Consider the following 19,541-nt stretch of genomic DNA (forward strand, 5'->3'; position numbering starts at 1 on the left):
AGAGAGATGAACATGATGGACCCTCCACCTCAAATTGATCCCGCTCCAGAGTACAGGCCTCGGTGTAACCTTCAGTCCTTTGACGATAAACGCGAATCCGATCATCTCCCCTGGTGAGACAAAACCAGACTCATCAGTGAAGAGCACTTTTTGCCAGTCCTGTCTGGTCCAGCGACGGTGGGTTTGTGTCCATAGTCGACGTTGTTGCCGGTGATGTTTGGTGAGGACCTGCCTTACAACAGGCCTACAAACCCTCAGTCCAGTCTCTCTCAACCTATTGCGGACCGTCTGAGCACTGATGGAGTGTCACGATCGTTATAATAACTGGACCAAAGCGAAGCGTGATCTGGGTTCCACATCTTTTATTACTATGTGAAACTCAAAACAAAAGAAAACAATAAACTAACAAAACGAAACGTGAAGCTAACAATAGTGCTAATAGGCAATATCCATAGTCAAGATCCCATGAGGAATGAGAGACTTTCAGCCCTAGGTATCTGCTCAACGTCTGTGTACACAGCGTCATGTTAATCGTCAGATAAGGTGACTTCCACATGTCTTCCAGCTCCTCTCCACTGGAAAAGCCCTCGATTTTAATTTCTGGCACTCCCCTAGGGGTAGTGTGAATGAGGAAGGTGGTGACGGGCTGACGAAGTTCACGAGGGAATGCAATAAATGGAGTGTGGACCCCACAGCTCTGGATTGCTCACTTAAATTTACTTTAATTGTTGACAGGGTTTCTTTCACTGAAACACTTTCTACCTGTCACGTTCATCATAGTAATCGGACCAAGGCGCAGCGTGCGTAGAGTTCACATCTTTTAATAAACAGAAACTCACCAAACAAAACAACAAAAACACAAACGAAACGTGAAGCTACTGGTGTGCACACAGGCAACTATCTGTAGACAAGATCCCATGAAACACAAGGGGAAAATGGCTGCCTATGGCTGCCTAAATATGATCCCCAATCAGAGACAACGATAAACAGCTGCCTCTGATTGGGAACCATACCAGGCCAACATAGAACTATAATTACCTAGATGACCCACCCTAGTCACACCCCGACCTAACCAACATAGAGAATAAAAAGCTCTCTATGGTCAGGGCGTGACATGGAGGGATTGTGCGTTCCTGGTGTAACTCGGGCAGTTGTTGTTGCCATCCTGTACCTGTCCCGCAGGTGTGATGTTCAGATGTACCGATCCTGTGTAGGTGTTGTTACACGTGGTCGGCCACTGCGATCAGCTATCCGTCCGGTCTCCCTGTAGCTCTGTCTTAGGCGTCTCACAGTACGGACATTGCAATTTATTGCCATGGCCACATCTGCAGTCCTCATGCCTTCCCACAGCATGCCTAATGCACGTTCACACAGATGAGCAGGGACCCTGGGAATCTTTCTTTTGGTGTTTTTCAGAGTCAGTAGAAAGGCCTCTTTAGTGTCCTAAGTTTTAATAACTGTGACCTTAATTGCCTACCGCCAGTAAGATGTTAGTGTCTTAACGACCGGTCCACAGGTGCATGTTCACTGATTGTTTATGGTTCATTGAACAAGCATGGGAAGTTATTTAGATTTTTATGAATTATCTTTGAAAGACAGGGTCCTGAAAAAGRGACGTTTCTTTTTTTGCTTAGTTTATGACTCTTTTACTGGTTCATCATGTCACCATTGTGTCACTTCTAGTTTTAGTTGCAACGCCAGCAGGAAGGGAGAAGTTAGTGGATGGAAGTAAATAGAATGAAGCCCCAGTGTTTAGCTGCATGGATAACGTTGGTGTAGGGTTAGTCTTCCGCCATTGCGGAAGACTAACATTCTGTCTGGGATCCAATCGCTCTTTGAGATGGTGTCACCCAGTTTTCCTCTCCACTCACATTAAGCGAGCTCATTGCTGTCTGTGTGTTCACAGCTGTGTGCTCGCAGTCGATACGATTTCCCAATCTGTCAGCGTGCCCAGGAGAGAAGGGGTGAGATAACAGCTTAGCAATACTGAGGGGGAATATCAMCATGACAGGCCCACCCTCACCTAATTCCATAGTAGTTGTGAGCAATGTCAAACTTTCATCCATCATATTGACATCATTGACTTGCATATCTTCCTTTGGGATCAGTATTAGCAAAGCAGATATCCTATTGTGCATACACACACATGCAAGGCCAAATGGCACTTGTATTGCCTACATAGTGCACTACTTCTGACCAGGGCCTATAGGGCGCTGGTCAAAAGTAGTGCACWATGTAGGGAATAGGGTAAACCATCAGCAGCAACCACATATCCCTGTCAACTTTCCTGTGAATATCACTGTAAATGTATAGCTTGACTATGCAGTTAACAAAACTAGTTGAGCAAACATAGCTACGTGTTCTGTTATTAAGGGAACTTCTGTGTCGTGATCTCCATTGCTTTACAGTGCTAATGCCCTTTAGTAAGTGACTGCAGAGAAGAGAGGGAAACGGGTCCTGCTGCCAAGACGTTGTCATGTGTAGCGTACTGTAGATCATACCAGGACAGAGAGATGTGGAGCACGCCTACTCAATCACAAACATAGACATAAAAGAAGCAATAGGCATATACACATACATTGACAAAATTATTTACACACACGATAGCATGCATGAAGGCTCATGATGCATACACACACAAACACACAAGGAAGCATCATATTTTCTGTATGTTCTATCCAGCTATTTGGGTTTATTCTTGGTAGAAACAAGTCCCGCATTACTGAACCTGCAAGCCTAACCAGCCTATACTGTACAGAGCAGATCTCCTTGAGCGTCTGAAGAGATAGGAGAGGAAGGAGGAGAGGAAGGGGGGTAGATAAACAACAGAGAGAAATAATCTACAGAGGAAGTCACTTTTTTAAACACCGACCTGGAAGAGAAAAGAAAGGGTAAACAAGCATAAGTCTGAGAATAACCAGAAATGACAGAAAGAAAGAAAGAAAGAAAGAAAGAAAGAAAGAAAGAAAGAAAGAAAGAAAGAAAGAAAGAAAGAAAGAAAGAAAGAAAGAAAGAAAGAGGGGAAAGATTTAAGGGGGCAGTAATGAAAAGAGTAAGTCTAAGGAATGCATGACATCTGTAGAATTCTAACTTTAAACTAAAACCGCTATCCCAATAACCTGCAATCAAGCTCCAAACCCTTACATCACACCTCTTTATATCCAATAACACTACCTTACTTACACCTAACAGTGATAGCACATCAGGGCTTGTATTCATAAAGCGTCTCAGTAGGAATGCAGATCTAGGATCAGCTCTTCCCTGTCCATACTATCTATCTATAAGATTAAACAGACCTTGGATATAATCTTTTAGTAGGCAGCACTCTCTGGTGTCAAATCAGTGCAAGTCAAACAGTGGTCGCTGGAAATCCTCATTGCTATTATTTTGGTTATGNCTAAGGAATGCATGACATCTGTAGAATTCTAACTTTAAACTAAAACCGCTATCCCAATAACCTGCAATCAAGCTCCAAACCCTTACATCACACCTCTTTATATCCAATAACACTACCTTACTTACACCTAACAGTGATAGCACATCAGGGCTTGTATTCATAAAGCGTCTCAGTAGGAATGCAGATCTAGGATCAGSTCTTCCCTGTCCATACTATCTATCTATAAGATTAAACAGACCTTGGATATAATCTTTTAGTAGGCAGCACTCTCTGGTGTCAAATCAGTGCAAGTCAAACAGTGGTCGCTGGAAATCCTCATTGCTATTATTTTGGTTATGTTGCCCCCAGCAGGACAAACAGAGAAGTGTTTTATCTCACAGGAGCGTTGTGACATCGGAACATTGTGAGTGTTAACAACCACCAGGAGGAAGAAGGGAGCACTGAAAGTAGTACCTGAAAGTAGTACCTGAAAGTAGTACCTGAAAGTAGGGCAGCCCGTCTCCACTGCTACGGAGTCTCACTGAGTTTGTTGAGAGAGGCCTTACAAACTCTCCTCCTGGTTTCTGTCTCTCTCTCTCTCTGTCTGTCTCTCTCTCTCTCTGCATTATGGACTTAACTTATAATGATCAACGTGTCTTACTGTGCCGTATATTGTAGTTCATCAAAAGTTGGGTTCTGGGGGTGCTATAAGTGTATACTGTACACAATTGAGAGTAGCCAAAATCACAAGTTTGTAGCCCCCACCACTTGGGTTACGTGACTTACAGAAATAGTCTTCCTCCTCAAGTCTCTCCCCAAACAGTGTAAATACTGTATGTAGGTTTTCAATATGAGGCAAGACTTCCAGCCTACAGGTCCCAGGAATCTTAGCGTATCTCTATTTCCACCATAAATATGACCTCAGTCTAAACGGTTGCCTAATTCTTTCAACCTTTTCAGCCTAACTGTTCAGCTCTCTCTCTCTCCCTTTCTCTCTCCACAATCCCTCAATCATTTACTTCATCATCCTGTTCTGCCCTTTACTTTGTCCTCACAGTCAGCTGTGCTACCTGCCCCGTGGTCTCTGTACCGTCATATCCTCTGGAATGTCTGCTGCTGTGAGAACTCACCTACCATATATAACAGAGACAGTGGCCATGTCCCAAATGGCACCCTGTTCCCTATTTATAATATTTCTGCCATCGTTTTCTATGAACAAAAAAAAGCTTCTGGAAATCAGAACAGCGATCACTAACCTCGATTTGGATGAGGATTTCTACTTCAATGATTCGGAGGGGAAAGACATACTGCTCATCCAGGATCAGGCCCAAATCTCCTACACTCGAAGGAGGAAGAGGCGGCATTATCGAGGCCGGCATGYGGGATACCTAATGAGACTACGTCGGCGAGTCAATAAACCGCCTCTACCCTCCATTCTATTGGTGAATGTGCAATCACTGGAGAATAAACTGGATGAGCTCCATTCGAGACTAACCTAGAGGCTGCCATCCATTTGGCAAATCTGACMATAACTCTATCCTCCTGATTCCTGCTTACAAGCAAAAACTCAAACAGGAAAAACCAGTGACGCGCTCAATGTGGAAGTGGTCCGATGAAGCGGATGCTAAGCTACAGGACTGTTTCACTAGCACAGACTGGAATATGTTCCAGGATTAATCMGAGGAGTTTACTACATCAGTCCCTGGCTTCATTAATAAGTGCATCGACAACGTCGTCCCCACAGTGACCGTACGCACATAACCCAACCAGAAGCCATGGATTACAGGCAAAATCCACACTGAGCTAAAGGCTAGAGCTGATGCTTTCAAGGAGTGATACACTAATCCGGACAAGAAAGAAATCCCACTACGCCCTTCAGAAGCCGATCAACGAGGCGAATCTCAATACAGGAATAAGATCCTACTACTACTACTCTGACGCTCAACAGATGTGGCAGGGCTTGCACACACAAACACACACATACAGTGGCTTGCGAAAGTATTCACACTCCTTGGAAATTTTCCTATTTTGTTGCCTTTCATCCTGGAATTAAAATAGATTTTTTGGGGAGCGTGTATCATTTGATTTACACAACATGCCTACCACTTGAAGATGCAAAATATTTTTCATTATGGAACAAACAAGAAATAAGACTAAAAAACAGAACTTGAGCATGCATAACTATTCACCCCCCAAAGTCAATACATGTAGAGACACCTTTTGCAGCAATTACAGCTGCAAGTCTCTTGGCGTATATCTCTATGCTTGGCACATCTAGCCACTGGGATTTTTTCCCATTCTTCAAGGCAAAATTGTTCCAGCTCCTTCAGTTGGATGGGTTCCGCTGGTGTACAGCAATCTTTAAGTCATAGCACAGATTCTCAATTGGATTGAGGTCTGGGCTTTGACTAGGCATTCCAAGACATTCAGGGTTATCTTTGGTCTCTTTGTTGCTTCTCTGATTAACGCCCTCCTTGCCTTGTCCGTGAGTTTTGGCAGGTTGTTGTGGTGCCATATTCTTTCCATTATGGATTTAATGGTGCTCTGTGGGATGTTCAAATTTCTGATATGTTTTTATAACCAAACCCTGATCTGTACTTCTCCACAACTTCGTCCCGACCTGTTTGGAGAGCTCCTTGGTCTTCATAGTGCCGCTTGCTTGGTGGTGCCACTTGCTTATGGTGTTGCAGACTCTGAGGCCTTTCAGAACAGGTGTATATATACTGAGATTATGTGACAGTTAGATTGCACACAGGTGGACTTATTTTAACTAATTATATGACTTCTGAAGGTATTTGGTTGCACCAAATCTTATTTAGGGGCTTCTAGCAAAGGGGGTGAATACATATGCAACGCACCACTTTTCCTTTTTTTTTTTTATATAATTTTTGAAACAAGTTAGTTTTTTCATTTCACTTCACCAATTTGGACTATTTTGTGTATGTCCATTAAATGAAATCCAAATAAATATCTATTTAAATGATAGGTTGTAATGCGCCAAGGGGATGAATACTTTTGCAAGGCACTGTACATACACCTTTCACAATCTTCACATACACTGCTGCTACTTTTTAATTGTCTATCCTGATTGCCTAGTCACTTTTACCTCTACAGTACCTACACTACCATTCAAAAGTTTGGGGTCACTTAGAAATGTTCTTGGTTTCCATGAAAACGTACATGAAATGAGTTGCAAAATGATAGGAAATACAGTAAAGACGTTGATAAGGTTATAAATAAGGATTTTTAATTGAAATAATAATTGTGTCCTTCAAACTTTGCTTTCGTCAAAGAATCCTCCATTTGCAGCAATTACAGCCTTGCAGTCCTTAGGCATTCTAGTTGTCAATTTGTTGAGGTAATCGGAAGATTTCAACCCATGCTTCCTGAAGCATCTACACAAAGTTGGATTGGCTTGATGGGCACTTCTTAGGGTTGAAATCCTGTGACTGTGCTGGCCACTCCATTATAGACAGAATACCAGCTGACTGCTTCTTCCCTAAATAGTTCTTGCATAGTTTGGAGCTGTGCTTTGGGTCATTGTTCTGTTGTAGGAGGAAATTGGCTCCAATTAAGTGCTGTCCACTCCACAGGGTATGGCTAGGCGTTGCAGAATGTAGTGATAGCCTTCATCATTTCAAGATCCCTTTACCCTGTACAAATCTCCCACTTTACCTCCACCCAAAGCACTGTTTTTTCCCAATGCTAATCTTTTCCTTTTATTGGCCAGTCTGAGATATGGCTTTTTTCTTTGCAACTGCCTAGAGGTCAGCATCCTGGAGTCGCCTCTTCACTGTTGACGTTGAGACTGGTGTTTTGTGGGTACTATTTAATTAAGCTGCCAGTTGAGGACTTTTGAGGCGTCTGTTTCTCAAACTAGACGCTCTAATGTACTTGTCCTGTTGCTCAGTTGTGCACCGAGGCCTCCCACTCTATCTAATCTGGTTAGTGCCAGTTTGAGATGTTCTGTGAAGGAGTAGTACACAGCGTTGTACGAGATCTTCAGTTTCTTGTCAATTCTTGCATGGAATAGCCTCATTTCTCAGAAAGATAGACTGACAAAGTTTGAGAAGGTCTTTGTTTCTGGCCATTTTGAGCCTGTAATCGAACCCAACATTGCTGATGTTCCAGATACTCAAATAAAGAAGGCCAGTTTTATTGTTTCTTTAAATCAGGACAACAGTTTTCAGCTGTGCTAACATAATTGCAAAAGGGTTTCTAATGATCAATTAGCCTTTTAAAATGATTACTTGGAGCACAGGAGTTATGGTTGCTGATAATGGGCCTGTACGCCTATGTAGTATTCCGTAAAAAACAAATCTGCCGTTTCCAGCTACAATAGTCTTTTACTGTAACGGTTCTCGTGGGCTGAAGGAAGTAGATGCGACACAGGTGCAGCGTTTAAATGGTCATGATTTAATCCAAAAAACCAAATCGAATAAAAATAACAAACAGGAGAACGAAAGCGAAACAGTTTCTGTCTGGTGCAGAACACAAACAGAAAACAACTACCCACAAACCACAGGTGGAAAAGGATACTTAGTATTGGTTCCAATCAGAGACAACGATAGACAGCTGCCTCTGATTGAGAACCACACCCGGCCAAAACACATAGAAATAGAAAACATAGACAACAAAACATAGAATGCCCACCCACTCACGCCCTGACCAACAAATAGAGACCTAAAAAAGGATCTCTAAGGTCAAGGCGTGACTTTAAACATTAACAATGTATACACTGTATTTCTGATCAATTTATGTTATTTAATGGAAATTAAATGGAATTTAATGGAAATCTTTCAAAAACAAGGACTTTCTAAGTGACCCCAAACTTTTGAACGGTAGTGTACATGAATGGGTTTCATAAAAATACATAATCGCTATTTGATGGATTTATGTTCAGTATTCTGGCTATTCCAATTTATTAGGCTGTTCTAGATAATTACATAAACTTAAAAAAATTTTTAACTGCAATTATCACAACCAAATTTGAGGTGAGCTACTCAACTACTTCACTGCATCAGTTTTACCAACCACTAGAATGGCAGGTTACTTTGCACCCATATCTTCTGTAGCCAATTCGATTTTTTTTAACACAACATAAAACACACGCACAGGCATGTAATAATTGTTGCCCAGAACAGGTTTAACTCTTACATATTTTCTCATGGGGGAATTTTCTTGTTGAGGTGTAAGCGCATGCAGAATTCCCTTTTCATACACTTATCTCTCTAACACATTTCTGAATTTGAACATAAGCATGCTTTCACCCGCTATTTTGTTTTGGGGTGAGATTGAAGAAATGAAGGTGTGGCAAGAGGTGTGTCTACTCATACGTCATATTTAAAACTGGACTTAATTCCTCAATGATTCCACCACTTTTACGCAAAGGAATGCTGAATTAAGGTCGAGAAACCTGTCATTCCAAGTGTGTTTTTTTTACCGTTATTAAGGCAAGTCAGTTAAGACAAATTCAATTTAAAATGGCGGCCTCCCCGGCCAAACCCTAACTGGATGACGCTGGGCCAATTGTGCACCACCTTATGTGACTCCCTGTCACGGCCGTCGTCGGAAGAAGACCAAGTGCAGCGTGGTGAGCGTACATTACTTTTTATTTTAGAAATGTCGCCAACAAAAACCAATAAACATACAAAACGACCGCAAAGCTTGAGGGCTATAGTACCCCAAACAAAGAAAACTACCCACCGAAAGGAGGGAAAAACGGTTACCAATCAGAGACAATGATAGACAGCTGTCCCTGATTGAGAACCCATACCCGGAAAAAATATAGAAATAAAGTAACATAGAAAACAAACATAGGATACCCACCCCAAATCACACCCTGACCAAACCAATAGAGACATAAAAATATCGGCACTGTAGAGACTATTACATTTACATTACATTACAACGGAACGACTTGTTAGTGTAGTGTTAGCTAGCTACATATTTCGTTGTCTGCTGTCAAGATAATTGTGTAGGTTTTGAGTAATTGTCTAGGTTACTAAACAGTTATCGAGGCTACCTAGCCAGCTACACTTTCAAAACTAGTCAACAACGCAGCCACTGCTAGCTAGCCTACTTCAGCAGCACTGTACCTTCCTCTGGTGTCATGCGGAAGTGAGAGAAGAAATCACTTGATTATCTCGGTCAGGGATTGTATACAACATCTTGGAGTGAGAAGCTGCGCACTTTATTTTTTTTGGAAGGCGCGAAGTTGATCTGGAGTAGCCTCCTGGAAAACCGTCGTTATAGGTGAATATGATCTCTGGCTTCGATTTTTATTTGATACATGTCACAATATCTCAAAGTATATGTTTTTCAATATACTTTAATATATTATTGAAATGTATTCTGGACTTAGACGTGATGCGACGCAAGAATTTTTTCAAAGATGGAGCAGGTTTAGCGTCGCACTACCAGTGTGCTTGCTAATTCAAGAGGGAAATTGTTCGTTCTGGATCGAAATAAAGACACATTTCTGAACAAAGGACCCCTTGGAGAACATTCTGATGGAAGATCAACAAAGAATAAGGACCAATTTGGGGATGCTTTTCATATATCTGTCGGAAACTGTGTGCTATGCTACCGTTTGACTAGAATCAATGCTGCTGTGTGCTAGCTATTGTAGTAAAGCTAATATACGATATATTTGTTTTTCGCTGTAAAACACTTCAAAAATCGGAAATATTGGCTCTTTCCAAGCATCATTATTCTTTCATTAGCTATCCACCATATATTGTTCTGAAATGTTTTATGATGTTAATTAGTAGTTGACGTTTGGTGTCTGTATTTTCTCTGGCTACTCCCGTGCGATTTCTGACTGTAGCTATGATGGTAGCAGTAATGTAAAACTGATTTATAGCTAAAGATATGCAAATTTTTTGAACAAAACATAGATTTATTGTGTAACATGTTATAGGACTGTCATCTGAGGTAGTTTTTTCTAGGTTATTTAGGTTGGTTCTAGGTTAGTTAGGTGGCTTGTGCATGCTACTTGCATCCCACTTGTGCTGTGAAAAAATGTCCTGTTCCTCCTTTTTATTTGGTGGTGAGCTAACATAAATATATGTGGTGTTTTCTCTGTAAAACATTTTAAAAATCGGACCATGTTGGCTGGATTGACAAGATATGGTTTATCTTTCAAATGCTGTATTGGACTTGTTAATGTGTGAAAGTTAAATAATAAAAAAAAATAGATTTGGATTTCGCGCGTGCCCTTGAGCTGGATGTGTCATAGGTGTACCGGCGTCGGGGATGACGTCTGGCTGCAGCCATAACAGGTTTTAACCTCCCCACGTCTACCTTTGACATCATTCCTCTCTGCCTCCTTCTCCTTACATACTCTCCTCTCTTTTGACCTCGACCCTCTCACCTTCCCCCCCTACTCACAAGGCAGGCAATACGCTTGACCTCATCTTACTAGATGCTGTTCTGTCCACTAATCTCATTGCAACTCCCCTCCAAGTCTCCGACCACTACCTTGTATCCTTTTCCCTCTCGCTCTCATCTAACACTTCCCACACTGCCCCTACTCGGATGGTATCGCGCCGTCCCAAACCGTCGCTCTCTCTCCCCCGCTACTCTCTCCTCTTCCATCCTATCATCTCTTCCCTCGCAACCTATCTCCTGATTCTGCCTCCTCAACCTCCTCTCCTCCCTTCTGCATCTTTGACTCTCTAATGTCCCCTATCTCCCAGCCGGCTCGGTCCTCCCCTCCTGCTCCGTGGCTCGACGACTCATTGCGAGCTCACAGAAACAGGGCTCCGGGCAGCCGAGCGGAAATGGAGGAAAACTCGCCTCCCTGAAGACCTGGCATCCTTTTCACTCCTCCTCTCTACATTCTCCTCTTTCTGTCTCTGCTGCTAAAGCCACTTTCTACAACTCTAAATTCCAAGCATCTGCCTCTAACCCTAGGAAGCTCTTTGCCACCTTCTCCTCCCTCCTGAATCTCCTTCCCCCTCCCCCCCTCCCTCCTCTCTGCGGATGACTTCGTCAACCATTTTGAAAAAAGGTTGACGACATCCGATCCTCGTTTGCTAAGTCAAACGACACCGCTGGTTCTGCTCACACTGCCCTACCCTGTGCTTTGACCTCTTTCTCCCTCTTCTCTCAGATGAAATCCGCGCTTGTGACGGCCGGCGCCCAACAACCTGCCCGCTTGCCCTATCCCTCCTCTCTTCTCCAGACCATTTCGAGGACCTTCTCCCCTACCTCACCTCGCTCATCAACTCATCCTTGACCGCTGGCTACGTCCCTTCCGCCTTCAAGAGAGCGAGAGTTGCACCCCTTCTGAAAAAACCTACACTCGACTCCCTCTGATGTCAACAACTACAGACCCAGTATCCCTTCTTTCTTTTTCTCCACAAACTCTTGAACGTGCCGTCCTTGGCCAGCTCTCCTGCTATCTTCCTCAGAATGACCTTCTTGATCCAAATCAGTCAGGTTTCAAGACTAGTCATTCAACTAGGACTGCTCTTCTCTGTGTCACGGAGGCGCTCCTCACTGCTAAAGCTAACTCTCCTTCCTCTGCTCTCATCTTCTAGACCTATCGCTCCTTTTGATACTTGAACATGCAGATCCTCCTCTCACCCTCTCTCGAGTTGGGCACTTCCGGCCGCGGCCCACGCTGGATTGCGTCCTACCTGACAGGTCGCTCCTACCAGGGCGTGGCGAGGATCTGTTCTCCGCCACCACGTGCTCTCACCACTGGTGTTCCCCAGGGCTCTGTTCTAGGCCTCTCCTATTCTCGCTATAACACCAAGTCACTTGGCTCTGTCATATCCTCACATGGTCTCTCCTATCATTGCTATGCAGACGACACACAATTAATCTTCTCCTTTCCCCCTTCGTTGATAACCAGGTGGCGAATCGCATCTCTGCATGTCTGCAGACATATCAGTGTGGATGACGGATCACCACCTCAAGCTGAACCTCGGCAAGACGGAGCTGCTCTTCCTCCCGGGAAGGACTGCCCGTTCATGATCTTGCCATCACGCTTGGCAACTCCGTTGTGTCCTCCTCCAGAGCCGCTAAGAACCTTGGCGTGATCCTGGACAACACCCTGTCGTTCTCAACCAACATCAAGGCGGTGACGGTTCCTGTAGGTCATGCTCTACAACATCTGCAGAGTACGACCCTGCCTCACACAGGAAGCGGCACAGGTCCTAATCCAGGCACTTGTCATCTCCCGTCTGGATTATGCAACTCGCTGTTGGCTGGGCTCCCTGCCTGTGCGATTAAACCCCTACAACTCATCCAGAACGGCGCAGCCCGTCTTTGGTGTTCAACCTTCCCAAGTTCTCTCACGTCACCCCGCTCCTCCGCTCTCTCCACTGGCTTCCATTGAAGCTCGCATCCGCTACAAGACCATGTGCTTGCCTACGGAGCTGTGAGGGGAACGGCACCTCCGTACCTTCAGGCTCCTGTCAGGCCCCTACACCCCAATCAAGGGCACTGCGGTTCATCCACCTCTGGCCTACTCGCCTCCCTACCTCTGAGGAAGTACAGCTCCCGCTCAGCCCAGTCAAAACTGTTCGCTGCTCTGGCCACCCAATGGTGGAACAAACTCCCCCACGACGCCAGGTCAGCGGAATCAATCACACACTTCCGGAGGAACCTGAAACCCCAACCTCTTTAAGGAATACCTAGGATAGGATAAGTATCCTTCTAACCCCCCCCCCCCCCCCTTAGAGTTAGATGCACTATTGTAAAGTGGTCTGTTCCACTGGACATCATAAGGTGAATGCACCAACTTGTAAGTCGCTCTGGATAAGAGCGTCTGCTAAATGACTTAAATGTAATGTAAATGTAAAAGGCTCTCTAAGGTCAGGGCGTGACTGTACCCCCCCCCCCCCCCTCAAAGGTGTGGACTCCGGACGCAAAACCTGAACCTATAGGGGAGAGTCTGGTTGAGCATCTATCCCGGTGGCGGCTCAGGTGCGGGACGCAGACCCCACCCACCTCTGGCTACCCCCACTTTGGTGGCACCTCTGGTGCGGGGACCCTCGTCGCCACCCCGGACGGGGACCCTCTTTGCGCGGCCCCGACTGGGCACCCCTCGCGCGGGCCCCGCACTGGGCCCCATCGCTGCGGGTCCCGGACTGGGCGCCTCGTTGCGGGCCCTGGACTGGCACCCTCGTTGTTGGCCCGGACTGGGGACCGTCGCTGAGGCTCCGGACTGGAACCGTCGCTGGAGGCTCCGGACTGGAGACCTTTGCTGGAGACTCTGGACCGGGGACCCTCGTTTGGCTTCGTGCCATGACTCCTCACTGGAGGCTTCGTGCCATGGATCATCACTGAGGCTTCGTGCAATGGATCATCACTGGAGCTTCTTGCCATGATCATCACTGGAGGCTTCTTGCATGGATCGATCACTGGAGGCTTCGGACTGGAGGGACACACAGGAGGCCTGCTCTGGGAGAGGCACAGGACTCACCAGGCTGGGGAAAGACATACAGGAGGCCTGATTCTGGGAGCGGGCACAGGATACACTGGGCCGTGGAGCGCACTGGAGGTCTCGAGCGTAGAGTCTGCACAACCCGTCCTGGCTGGATGGGTTTTGGCCCGGCGTGCGGTGCGCAGGCACAGGACGCACTGGGCTGTGCAGACGCACCGGAGACACAGTGCGCAGAGCCGGCGCAGATATCCTGGCCATAAAGATACTGCTGCGGCCAGATGCGCTGAGCCGGCACCTCCAACCTGGCTGGATGCTCACTCTAGCCCGCCGAGGGACTGGAAGGTAGCGCACCGGGCTCTCCTTGCGAACTAGGGGATACCTCGTAGAGCTGGTGCAGGATAACCCGTGCCGAAGAGACGCACCTGAGACCAGGAGCGCTGAGCCGGCACAATCTCCTCCTGGCTGAATGCCAACTCTAGCAGCGGCGTTCGGGGGCTTGCAGAGAGCGCACCGGGCTATATGAGAGCGCACTGGAGACACACAGCACAGAGCCGCATAACCTTGTGCGCTGACTAGTCACTCTCTCCATGGTATGCCTCTCGTGCCTGCTTCGCTGACTTGCCTCCTCATATCGCCGCCGCTCCTCCTTCGCTGTCTTATCTCCTCCCTTGGATGGCAATACTCTCCCAGCCTGCCTCCAGGGTCCCTTACCGTCCAGGATCTCCTCCCATGTCCAGGAGTCCCTTTCACCACGCTGCTTGGTCCCTTGTTGGTGGGAAGTTCTGTCACGCCGTCGTCGGAAGAGACCACAGTTGCGAGCGTTACATTACTTTTTATTTTAGAAAAGTCGCCAACAAAAACAATAAACAATACAAAACGACCGCAAAGCTTAAAGGGCTATAGTACCCAAACAAAGACAACTACACCGAAAGGAGCAAAATAGGGTACCTAAGTATGGTTCCCAATCAGAGACAACGATAGACAGCTGTCCCTGATTGAGAACCGTACCCGGCCAAAACATAGAAAATAAAGAAACATAGAAAACAAAACATAGAATGCCCACCCCAAATCACACCCTGACCAAATAGACATAAAAAGCCTCTCTAATGTAGGGCGTGACACTTCCAACGGCCGTTATTACAGCCTGGATTCGAACTAGGGTCTGTGTGAGCCTCTAACACTGAGATGCAATGTCTTAGACCGTCGCACCATTGGGCCAACATCAACGACAAAAAAATTATTATGGAAATAACACCGTTCTCCAAGCACTGTAATTTACAAATTTTGAAAAGCTATTGACAAGAGCTAGGTAAATGAGTAACTGTTTGGATAATGGGATTGTAAATATAAATTACAATTGTTTTAGATCTCTTTTACGATCGCTGGAGACAGATGTGAAACCAGTCAAATGCATTGGTGTAAAGTACACTTAAGTAGTGTTTTTTGGTATCTGTACTTTACTATAATTTTTTGGGACAACTTTTACTTTTACTTCACCACATTCTTAAAGAAAATAATATCGTTTTTACTCCATACATCTTCCCTGACACCTAAAAGTCCTTGTTACAATTGAAATGCTTAGCATGACAGGAACATGGTCCAATTCACGTTCAAGAGAACATCCCTGGTCGTCTATGGTCTCTGATCTGGTGGACTCAATAAACACAAATGCTTTTTGTAAATTATGTCTGAAAGTTGGAGTGTGCACCTGGCTATCCATACATTCAAAAAACAATAAAATGGTGCCATCTGGTTTAATATAAGGAAYTTGAAATGATTTAAACTTTTTTCTTTAGATACTTAAGTACAATTTATCAATTAAATATACTTTTGAAACTWATGTATATTTAAAACCAAATACTTTTAGACTTTTACTTTAGTGGTCTTTCTCTCCTTTACCTTATCCGTCCTACTGTATCTAACTTTTAACCATTCAAACTACTATCATCCACTCCCCTCCACCCCATACCCCCCCACAACACAACAGACAATATGTCCTTGTGCGGTTGCCAAGTCACGCCTCCATCACACCCCTCCCGTTTCAAGTGCCATGAAAACGGAAACAGACAGGTATCTATTCTATTGTCCCAATGTTTTGCCCAGCCCTCAGATATCCTGGAGGATATGTAAGTCAGCCAGGTATTTCCTCAATGTAAGCTGTGAGGTGACGGCCTGTCAAACACAGACACACAAACGACATGCTGCGCACACACGGACACATAAACACAAACACAGACAACCACGGCCTCTCAGACACAGGAGTCGATGATCATGGAAGGGATGAGTGTCTTTTCTGCTTTGTCATGATGCCACAGGTGTGATCTTTTTCAGCACGCAGCCTGGTGTGAGCTTGTGTGGTCCCCCGGCGCACCTACTACTATAGCCTCAATGAGGTCATTGTCTCAGAACAGAGAGTGGGGGAGCAAGAAAAGGGATGTCTTAACCAAACACAAAAAGTAAAAGCAGGTASGATTTAGGAGTTGAATGGTTGCTATTTGTATCGGTGTTAACGGCTGTGTGTATATGCTATTGACATATTAACATAATAATAATGTATATGTTAGTGTACTTACTGTAAAAGTGTACTGAAGTGTGTCTGTGTTACAACTCAGGACACTCGAACTCGGGTAGGCAGCTATATTTAGCCGTGGGCCGATTTTTGTCRGAGCGGATGGTCGGGGACYGGAACATAATTATAATAATTTTTACACTGCAGATTGACTAAGGCCAAAAAGAGATTGTATTTGAGAATAACAATTTCATACCTGGATTACATTGCGACACGATCACGTCTCTTTTTTTATCCGTGCGAATACTTAAACTTTTTTCTGGATTCCTGGTGATTTTAGTGATTCCTGCTTTTACTCGATAGACTTTAAATATTTTTTGATGAGCAGCAGGACCACATTCTATTCAGCCGCTGTAGACCAATCCAAAATCTTTAGGCTTTCTCTGTATGTCACGATCGTCTTCTTGAGAGAGATTGGACCAAGGCGCAGCGTGTGCAAAATACATCTTCTTTTATTAAAGAAGAGAGAAAAACCAAGAAACGAACAACTATACACAAACTAACAAAATAACAAACTGACGACCGTGAAGCTATACATATAAATAGTGCTGACACAAACACTACACATAGACAATTACCCACAACCAGCTAAAGCCTATGGCTGCCTTAAATATGGATCCCAATCAGAGACAACAATAACCAGCTGTCTCTAATTGAGAACCAATTCAGGCAACAATAGACTTTCCTAGACACCTACACTGAACACTAAACCATCTACTCTACTTAACCCCCTAAACCATACAACACCCTAGACAATACAAAAACACATACTACACCATGTCACACCCTGACCTAACTAAAATAATAATGAAAACAAAGATAACTAAGGCCAGGGTGTGACACTGTAAGGAAAACAACAGACATTATACCTTCAGAAACTGAATCCTAAGATTAAGATCACTTGATTTGTCAATAGAAGCTCCAACCGAAATTTGACTTCCGCTTTTATCCCAACCCTTCCGAAAGACACACGTGCATTCGGAAGTATTCAGACCCCTTCCCTTTTTCCAAAATTTGCTATGTTACAGCCTTTTTGTAAAATGATTAAATAAAAGTAACATCCTCATCAATCTACACATAATACCCCATAATGACAAAACAAAAACAGATAGCTTATTTACATAAGTATTCAGACCCTTTCCTATGAGACTAGAAATTGAGCTCAGGAGCATCCTGTTTCAATAGATCATTCTTGAGACGTTTCTACAACTTGATTGGAGTCCACCTGTGGTAAATTCAATTGATTGGGCATGATATTGAAAGGCATACACCTGACTATATAAGGTCCCACAGTTGACATTGCATTTCAAAGAAAAAAAACAAGCAATTAGGTGGAAGGAATTGTCCGTAGAGCTCAGAGACAGGATTGTGTCGAGGCACAGATCTGAGGAAGGATAACAAAACATTTCTGCAGCTAATTGAAGCTGTTCCCGATAGCAAGAACACAGTGGCCTCCATTATCTTAATTGGAAGAAAAGTTGGAACCACCAAGACTCTCCTAGGCTGGCCACACTGACCAAACTGAGCAATCGGGGAGAGGCCTGGTCAGGGAAGTGACCAAGAACCTGATGGCCACTCTGACAGAGTCTCCAGAGTCCCTCTGGTGGAGATGTTTTGAGACCTTCCAGAAGGACACATGCCTTTCTGCAGCACGTCACCATCCTCTGCTAGCACTCCACGCATGTTTTTCAGCGGAGAGGACTGAGTTTTAGAGACTTAGTCAGGAAGAGGGACAAGATCAACGGCAGCAAAGTACAGATGAGACTCCTAATGAAACCTCCTCCAGATCAACGCTCAGGACCTCAGAACTTGGATGGTTCACCTTCCAAAATAGGACAACAACCCTTAAGCAACAGCCAGATAACGCAGGAGTGGCTTCTGAATGCCCTTGAGTCTCAGCCAGAGCCCGGAGTCCGGAATTGAACCCGATTGAACATCTCTGGAGAGACCTGAAAATAGCTGTGCAGCGACGCTCCCCATCCAACCTGACAAAGCTTGAGAGGATCTGCAGAGGAGAATGGGAGAAACTCCCAAATTACAGTTGTGCCAAGCTTGTAGCTTCATACSCAAGAAGACTCGAGGCTGTAATTGCTGCCAAAAGTACTTCAACAAAGTAATGAGTAAAGGGTCTGAATACTTACGTAAATGTGATATTTCACTTTTTTTCTTTACATTTGCAGATTTTTTTTTTTAAACCTGTGTTTGCCTTGTCATTATGAGGTATTGTGTGTAGATTGAATGGACATATCTGTTTTTATTCATTTTAGAATAAGGCTGTAACGTAACAAAATGAGGAAAAAGTCAAGGGGTCTGAATACTTTCCAAATGCACTATTTATACAGGTTGGAGCAAGGTGCTGCAACACTGGGCGACAATGGAGCAGTTGTTCTGGGGGATTAAGTGCCTTGCTCAAGGGCACAACTGCATTAAATGGCATCTAGGATATTATACCCTTTGGTTGCCAGCTCACTTCCCGACATATTTTGAGGAGGGATGCGACACCATTCTTCCACAAGATCATTTGGTGTTTTGTTGATAGTGGTGGATAACGGTGTCTCAGGCGTCGATCCAGAATATCTCAGAAGTGTTCAATTGGGTTGAGATCTGGTGACTGAGACGGCCATGGCATATGTTTAAATCATTTTCATGCTCACTCAGTGACCACATGTGCCCTCTGGATGGGGGCATTTACATCCTATGGGGGCTTAGCCATGGTAGCCAAAACAATGGCCTGCACAGCCTTTTTATATATTACCGTGAGCATGATGAAATGTTAATTGCTTAATTAACTCAGGAACCACACCTGTGTGGAGGCACCTTCTTTTATTATACTTTATATCCCTCATTTACTCAAGTGTTTCCATTATTAGGCCCTGGTCAAAAGTCATGCGCTATAGGGAGTAGGGTACCGTTAAGGACGCAGGCATAGAGAACATAGCGTTTTCCCCCCATCATGATGTTCTAGCTCTAGCCACATCCACCAGGCCAAGTCACACATGCACGCACGCACATACACACTCTCACACACACACGCATGCACTCCGCTCACTGACCCACTCACCACTGAGAGCCTGCTCTTCAGGCCTCTTAGGGTGATGATGTTATCTGCCCTACTTAAAGTACTATATCCTCCTGCTCTCTATTGAGCTCCCCCCATTTTATCCTCCTCTACCTCCTTCTCTTCCTGGATGCATGTC

The sequence above is a fragment of the Salvelinus sp. IW2-2015 genome, linkage group LG12 (assembly GCF_002910315.2).
Source record: "Salvelinus sp. IW2-2015 linkage group LG12, ASM291031v2, whole genome shotgun sequence".
NCBI lineage: Eukaryota > Metazoa > Chordata > Actinopteri > Salmoniformes > Salmonidae > Salvelinus > Salvelinus sp. IW2-2015.